General features: G+C 49.8%; 1 pseudogene; it reads right to left on the bottom strand.

The window, feature by feature from the left end:
• LOC114903561 overlaps positions 1-2,896 on the bottom strand; it is a 26,120-nt pseudogene extending 23,224 nt beyond the window's left edge.
• Positions 2,897-6,000: the final 3,104 nt, after the last annotated feature.

The following is a 6,000-nucleotide window of genomic DNA, read 5'->3' as shown; positions in this document are numbered from 1 at the left end:
GGATCTTCCCGGACCGGGAAGATCCCACATGCCGCGGAGCAGCTGGGCCCGTGAGCCATGGCCGCTGAGCCTACGCGTCCGGAGCCTGTGCTCCACAACGGGAGAGGCCACAACAGTGAGAGGCCCGCGTACCGCAAAAAAAAAAAAAAAAAAAAAAAAGATGTAGAAATGAAGAATAAGTAATTAACTGATGACCAGACCAGATCTCTTCCCTAGCTTCCCCTTCAGTAATCTCTCAAACAAACTGTGTGAACAAGATAGCATCTAGAGAAAAATCACAAGAAGTCAACAAGCCTGCACACAGTGGGGGATGGTGACGACTGACCCCCCATCTCAGTGATTAACCGAGATGACTTCCCTGTCTCCCTTTAAAAGCTTTCATGACAGAGCAGAATCTTTTGTGTTGTTTTGTTTGTTTGTTTGTTTCGGAGCAGAATCTTTAGAGGTGGTTTTTGGGAGACGCTGAGTCCACCGTCTCCCCAGACTGCTGGCATCCTGATAAAAGGCAGTCTTCCATTCCACCAACATCTGTGAGTATTGATGGGGCAAGTGGCAAGCAGCAGGAGTGATTCGATAACAAGAAGCCACAAAGAAAAGTCTTGGAGTGCTTCCCTCCTCCCACCACCCCCAACACAGGATGACCATATCAGCCGGGTTTCCTAATCCCCCTAATTTTATCCCTTCTCCACATCATTTTCAAACTCGAGCACATCAGAACCACCTGAAGGCCAGTTAAAACACGGAGTGCTGGCCACACTCCCTGTGTTTCTGGTCTGGAGTGGGCCCCAAGGAATTTGCGTTGCTAACAATCTCCCAGAAAGTGCAAGTGTTGCTGGTCAGGGGACCCGCAATTTGAGAACCATTAGCCTGAGTACTTCTTTTTTTTGGCCGTGCTACACGGCTTGCAGGATCTTAGATCCCCGACCAGGGATGGAACCCTCGCCCTCAGCATTGAAAGCGCTGAGTCCTAACCACTGGACTGCCAGGGAATTCCCAGCCTGAGGACTTTTTAGATTTTAATTTTCATGAAATAGTAATGAGTTCGTACTCAGACTGGCTCTCATCCACATGAGGTAGATGCATCTAAGACTTCCCCTGCCCTGTGGGGTGGGCACCATGATGCAGGCTTGGAAAGGCAGGTGAGGCGGGCCCTGTATCACCACCAGACTCCCCCAAGGCTCGCAGGATCCCTCGGAGGTGCGTGGGCTGTCCTGGTCTTGCTCAGGGTCAAAAAGAAAGCGGGGGGGCCTTTCTTAGGGGCACAGAGGACCGAGGAATCCAGAAAAGGGTTACGTCTTCCAATTCTGACACCAATTACAATGTGTTTTTTTCACACACCACCAAGCAATTCTCTGACACCAGCTGGGCGTCCAACAATTCAACTCAATTCTGACAATATCTACCCAGAGACAGTATCAGATCCCACAGGTTAAGGGCTCAGTCCCACAAGACTGCCCTGTCCCCTCCATGTCAGACACCGAACACACATCCAGGTTGTCACCTGTGCTTCTGACCCACTGGCTATGGATTTGAGGCTCCAACGACCCCCTCCTTGAGCTCAGTTAACTGGTGAGAGAGGCTCACAGAACTCAGAAAAACATCTTACTTACCAGATGACCAATTTTTTATTTTATCTTATTTTATTTATTTATTTTTGGACACACCGCATGGCATACAGGATCTTAGTTCCCCGACCAGGGATTGAACCTGGGCCCCCTGCAGTGGAAGCGTGGAGTCCTAACCACTTGACCACCAGGGAATTCCCACCACATGACCAGTTTATGATAAAATAATGTAACTCAGGAACAGCCAGATGGACCAGATGTATAGGGCAAGGTGTGAAGAAAGGGCTTGGGGCTTCCATGCCCTCTGCGGTGCTCCGCTCTCCCAAATCTCCATGTGTCCACCCACCTGGAAGCTCTCAGAACCCCATCCTCCTGGGCTTTTATAAAGGCTTTATTACCTCGGCACGCTTGATTAAATCCCTGACCGCTGACAATCGCCAGTCGCTAGGCTGGCGCCCCTGGCAACCAGCCCAGAGTCCCTACATGCTTGCCAAAAGCCATCGCACTAACGTATCAAAAGCACCTTTATCAACTCTCATTACTTATGAAATTCCAAGGGTTTTAGGAGCTCTATGCCCTAAAGAATGGGAACAAAGACCAAATATATGTTTCTTATTATAAATCACCCTTGGATATTGTTATGAAATCGCTATAATATCAGAGGTGGCAAAACGTGTGGCTAAGGGCAGATCTTTTGACATTAAGGAGATGTGCTGGGTCTAGTTACTTGCTCTGTGTCCCTGTTCAAGTGAGGCAGCCTGCTTCAGGCTTGACTTCCTTCTTGGTGAAATGGAGATTTTTGAGAGGAACTACATTCATGGGATTGCAGTGAAGGTTGAGTAATAGAAGCGTTTTATAACGCTTTGGCACACGATGAGTATTTGATACGTGGTAGCTGGCATGAGCTGATACGAATTCTATTAAACCTGTAACGTCTATCATTTTTCGAAAGCGATTTTGTGCCAGCCATTTTGCATTTATCATCATTAAAAAATAATTCTAAAACAATCATCAATGATTACTGAGCTCTTGTTAGAAAGCATTCTTAAGAGCTGTGGGTGTGGTGCAAACTCCTAACCAGGATGCCTTATATCAGCCCAGAGGAGGGAGAGGGCGAGGCTCAGAACCCGCACCGCCTTCAAATTTGCTCCTTCTCCTCCCAGGGGGAGCTATGACGTCACATGCGAGCTAGGAGTGGCTGTTACCACGGAGACTGGGAATCCCAGTGGGAAACCCGGGTAGGGTATCCGGGGATCTCACTCACCTCCCCGGGGCACTTCTACGGAGCCCGCAGTTCTGGCCCCGGGAACGCAGCCCGGAGCGCCTCGCATGCGCAAATTTGGCCATGCCCCAACGCGACCTACGACCCCACCCAGTAGCCGGAGGTTTGCGGACCCCCGTCCTCCACTAACCGAGAATGAACGCGGGGCCAACGCAGTACGCACGCGCACCCCTGACCTGTCCTTCAAAGCTGGTGACGTGATCGCTCCGCCAATAAGAATCCTTCTTCCAACCTGGCCCCGCCTCGTTTTTTCTGGCTTTCGGCGTCTCGCTGTCTCCAAGGCAACCTTCGGACCGAGGGCCTGGGGAAGAGCGGCCCGGAGACTTCTGGATATTGTAGTCTCAAAGGGGCAGAGAAACGGGAGGCACACTTGTTCGTAAAAAGGAGACTGTGATAACAATGGCTGTATTCAAGGATGACTTCGTGGATAGAGAACGCTTGTAAATGGTTCTCAAACTGTTATTTTCTAGGGAAAAATAGCACCCGGATCCGGAAGTGGCCGCCGAGCAATCAGGCCGCCGATGGGAATGAGAAATGTCCCTGACCCAGCGTTCCCGTTTTCTATCCCTGGCCCTGCTTGCCAGGTCCTTCCTGCCAGGTGGCCTGGCCCGTTCGCTGGCCTCGGTGTCAGTTGTGGGGGGCTCGACAATCACTTGTGGATGTTTCTGAGCCTATCGCGGTAACCATGGTAACACCGCACGCTCGCTCCCCGCCCCTTGCGCGGTGACGTCACGCGCCGGGCCCTGTGATGAGGCGTTGAGCTCGTGCGCCTGGGGAGGGCGGTGATGGGGCGGGTCCTGGGAGGAGCCCGGTGGGGGCGGGGCCGCTTGTGAGCTGTCCGCTTGGGGTCGGGGAAGATTTATTATCGAAATAATCACTAGTAAATGATCGTGCCTGCTTTCTAGTAAGTGCTAAGAGACTTCGCTGGATTCACTGGCTCGTTTTTGTTTATTATTTTTTTGCTCCCAATTTGGTTGGAAACCCAGACTTTCCATTTCAGGCCTGTCTCCATGACAAATGGGCCACTAGTGAGTCTCAGGAGCACGCCCGCCTCCCCCTGCCCACCCTGGGCCTTCATTTATTCATCCAGCGGGTCGTTATTAAATGCCCGATAAGTGCCCGTTGCCATGGAGACAGCAGGGAACAAAGAAGGGGATGGACGTTTTGAGCGGGGAGACGCAGAAAGTGAACCCATGTTTTTCAGCCTCAGCGTTATTGACATTTGGGTTTGGGGGCCGTCCTGTGCACTGTAGCGTGTAGAGCAGCATCCCTGGCCTCCCCCTATGCCCAAATTGCTGTATTAAGAGTTTTTGCTCCCCACTTAAGGACAAACTGGAAATTGTAGGTCCATATACCCAAACCAAAAACAAAGCAAAACCAACCTCTGGTCCTATATCAAAGCATTGGCAAATATGTGTACAATTACAGATTTTAAAGTATTTTTCATTGCCCCTTTTAACCAACTTTTTGATGAACCAAACGACTGGTCCTGATTGTGATGATTAGAGGTCTTATACACTCTTAATATCCCCATTTTATAGATAGTAAAACGCGGCACTGAGAAACAATAACTTCCCCAGAATGGCAATCCAGTAAGGGGTGGAGCTGGGATCTGGACTCAAGTCTTCTATATTCTCCACTTACAAAGCAGGCAGCATAATAGAACCTCCTTATAGGGTTGCTGCCAGAATTACGTGATAGATAGGACTCTTCGCACGCCTGCCACCCCACATGCAAAGTCTCAGTGGAAGAACCAGGCACTCAGCCATTTCAACAAGTGTACACTTTATTACAGAAACAGAGGGAAAGAGTTGATAAAGGCTGAAGAGGAGTTGTGGGGGAGGCCCCTGCAGATGCTCACTCAGCTACACTCTGGGCCCATCTTCTCAGAGACACCTTCCTGCCATGCCTCTGGGCAGATAGGCACTATTCCTCAAAGGACCCAACTCATTAACCTCCAAATCGGCAGTCCAGGGAACAGGGAGTTTTCGCAGGAGTTGAGACTGACTACCTGAGAGATGGAGGACTCATGAAGGCTGAGCCGAGATGGAGCAGGGCCACTAGAAAGCACAGCAGGGATCGTTTCTAAGGAAGGCAAGAGAGGAGGGAAATGTATCTGTGCATCAATTTATATCCTAGACCACTCTCCTTGCTCACTGGGCTCTGCTCACCCTGCCCCTCCAACTCCCCGAGCTGACCCACTACCTGGAACATGCTTCCCTAGATCTCAGCCGGCTGGCTCCTCCCCATCACTCAGTGCAAATGTCTTCTCCTCAGAGAGGGGTTCTTCTGACCACCCAGTGGGACAAAGCTGCGCGCTCCAGTTCCTCTCTGTCACAGCACCTTCTAGGAAACTCAGATGATTGCTAGTTTATCCCCTGCACTCCCACTAGAGGGCATGCTCCAAGAGCACAGGGAGCTCCCCTGCTGCAGCCCTGCTGCACCCCCAGCCTGTCACACTGGGATCATGTAGAGTTGGTGCAGGGTGTGAATATATAAGGCCTGGGCACTGGAGTCCCAGGGAGAGATCAAGCGTCTTCTTGCTCCCAGAGGGGCTCACAGTCTGCTGCATTGGTCTGAAACCTACAGCCTGAGCGTGACTCCAGCCTCCACCCCTTTTTATAGTTTTAAAAAACTGAGGTAAAATCCACATGACATGAAATTCACCGTTTGACCATTTTAATGAATCCAGAATCCATCATAGAGCAGTTACTCAATAAAAATGTATTGACTGCATTTCTCAATAAGTGCAGCATAGAATTATCACATGACAGACTTTCTACTCCTAGGTGTGTGTACCCCAAAGAACTGGAAACAGGTGTTCAAACAAAAATTTGTACACAGATGTTCATAGCAGCACTAGTAACAATAGTCAAAAGGTGGAAACAACTCAAATGTCCTTCAACTGAAGAATGGATAAACAAAATGTGGCATATCCATGCAAAGGAATACTATTCAGCCATGGAAAAGAATGAAGTGTTGTTACATGCTACAACTTGGATGGACTTTGAAAACATTATGTTACGTGAATGAAGCCAGACACAAAAGGCCACACAGTATATGATTCCACTCATATGAAATGTCCAGAATAGCTAAATCCAGAGAGAGAGAGAGAGAGAGAGAGTTGATTAGTGGTTGCCAGGGGCTGGAAGG

Source organism: Monodon monoceros, unplaced genomic scaffold (assembly GCF_005190385.1).
Source record: "Monodon monoceros isolate NGI ecotype Baffin Bay Population unplaced genomic scaffold, NGI_Narwhal_1 Super_Scaffold_10, whole genome shotgun sequence".
NCBI classification, from domain to species: Eukaryota; Metazoa; Chordata; class Mammalia; order Artiodactyla; family Monodontidae; genus Monodon; species Monodon monoceros.
The sequence above is the reverse complement of the archived record's forward strand: the minus strand, read 5'-3'. Positions and strand labels throughout refer to the sequence as shown.